This window comes from Pygoscelis adeliae, unplaced genomic scaffold (assembly GCF_000699105.1).
Source record: "Pygoscelis adeliae isolate BGI_AS28 unplaced genomic scaffold, ASM69910v1 Scaffold42, whole genome shotgun sequence".
NCBI classification, from domain to species: Eukaryota; Metazoa; Chordata; class Aves; order Sphenisciformes; family Spheniscidae; genus Pygoscelis; species Pygoscelis adeliae.
In genome coordinates this window covers 9,872,646-9,874,777 of record NW_008824283.1, presented here as the reverse complement: position 1 = coordinate 9,874,777, position 2,132 = coordinate 9,872,646, and the positions used below count along the sequence as shown (strand labels likewise).

The 2,132-nt window shown below is 41.7% G+C and overlaps 1 protein-coding gene across 1 annotated transcript in view; it reads left to right on the top strand.

The window, feature by feature from the left end:
* Positions 1-2,132, top strand: part of TWSG1 (twisted gastrulation BMP signaling modulator 1) — a 28,170-nt gene that overhangs the window by 9,732 nt on the left and 16,306 nt on the right. The gene's annotated exons all lie outside the window — the stretch shown is intronic.

Genomic DNA, 2,132 nt, shown 5'->3' with positions numbered 1-2,132 from the left:
TGCAAACACATATGTGGAAAAACATACAGCTATTGCCCTGAAGAGACAGCCGAACTCTGAGAAGGGGGGAGCTGGAGAACTGTGCAGAAAACTAATCAGGTTGCTCTTTCTTCCCTCCTCCCCCTCCAAGTTAAAAAAAAAAAAAAAGTAAAAAATAAAAATAGAAAATAAAATTAAAAAATTACACTGCTCATAAGCCCTTCCTATAAAAACAAAGTTGTTAAAATACTGGTAGGTATAGTGATGCTATGCCAAGCTAGTGCTTACATGTATCAAAGCTAAGCAGAATTTTTTTTATTACGTTGCAAATGTATAATTTAAGGTTACATTTAATTCAGTGAGAATACACTTCTTAGACTCACACAGTGCAATCTATAAAAGTGAAACAACTTAAATTTAGTGAATTTTCTGGCTTTGATTCATACATTACGTTTAATAGTTTACGGAGAATCGCCTCCTCCCACACACTGGCTTGTTGGTGTTGCAATGTCTTAATAAGTATGAAGTTGTTTGCCCAGTTTTACTGTTGAAGAACGAATATACAGGATATTTTTCATGCTAATATGTATTAATATTATTCCCTGGCCAAGGTAACAGTATTTTACTCGTTGTTTTTGAAGTTGTTTTATTCAGGTTTTTTATTCTTAAGGCTGACACAATCTGTTTATCAAATGGTAAGATAAATATTTTAGAAATGCGTCATTCATTCACATAAGTCATCTTTCTAAGTTGGTGGTGCCTCCTCTTGTGGAAAAAATTGTATATTTTATTAATGAGCCTGTTTTTCATCTTTCACTTAGAAACAGCATCGTAATAGGTGACATTAATAAACTTTGAGGATGAAAAAGTAGAAAATCTTGGTAGTTTTCCACTCTGTAAATAAAAACTGAAGACTTACTAAGGCTGCATATTGCAAAAATGCATGTGGAGCAGGAGTTCACGCTTGATCACTCAGCAGGGCAAACAGTTCACATTAAACTGTGCAGGCAACAGCATTTCTCAGCATTACGTAGAACGTGCAGTAGTTTGGGAATTTTGTTTCTTTGCTAGCTTCAAGATTTGTGATCTGGGATGAAGTGAATGGAAAAATAACAGATCAATGCATTTAGCCTGCATTAATACATTGTAGCATGTCTGCAAGCAGGTTTGGGGGTTTGTTCCGCTTTTGTCCAGAACTGGGAGCCCTGCAGCTTCATTTGCTGTATTCTTAAGCCCTGTCCCTAGCCGGACCTCGCTCTGGCCTGCCCTCTGAAGTGCGCTCTTCGGTCTTCTGTGGGCCCGCGTGAGTTGATGCAAGAGAGGGGTGATTGCTGCGCAGCTCAACAGGCTGCGGACGTTTGCAGTTGCCAGTGTGGCAGAATAAAGAGAGAAGGGGGGTCGTGCACTATCGGGTGCATCTCTGCGCCTTGCCTTGCCTAGCAAACGCACTGCTGATGTTTGCGTTGATCCTGTAAAAATGCTCCCTTTCTTCCCTACCTGATGCTTCTTAACAATAGTAGGCAAAAAATTACTTAAAAAGTGGAGTTTTGCCTCCTCGGCTTCTTCCTAAGGCGCCACAAAAAGACATTGCAGGTGATGTTTGTGTCTGCCTGTAAGGAGTGACCCAGCTGTGGTTACCTAGGGTGGAGCCTCGAGTGGCGACTCCAGGTTAGGAGAATTTCATGCCAAACCATCTTCTTGCCCTTCCCTCCTGTCCGCGTGCATCTCCTGACCATGCTGCGGTGTGTCCTTCCCCTGCCTCTGGAGAATGGGATCAACGAGTGGGGATGGACATCGTCTTCTCCCTGGTCCGGTGCGTAGCAGAGATTTGCCGATGGCTCTTCCAGTAAAGCTGGGGGTGGGAAGGATCCCGTGGTCAGTGTTTCCAGTAACGGCATTTTAGTTTCTCACCAGTTATGCGTAACGTAATAGTTAGACAGATATCATCAAAACCAAATTCTTAGGCAGGACAACCAAATGTGACTTCTTGACTGTCCATGTTTTGCACTACGATGTAATTCAAGCCCATATATTATCATCATGTAGCCACAGTCTTTTGGCTGAACTGGAATTACTAATATGGATTTGAGCTAGAGGGAAGGAGACTGCTTCGTTTTTAGATTTCCTTCATCCATGTGGGCTATTTCCATGCT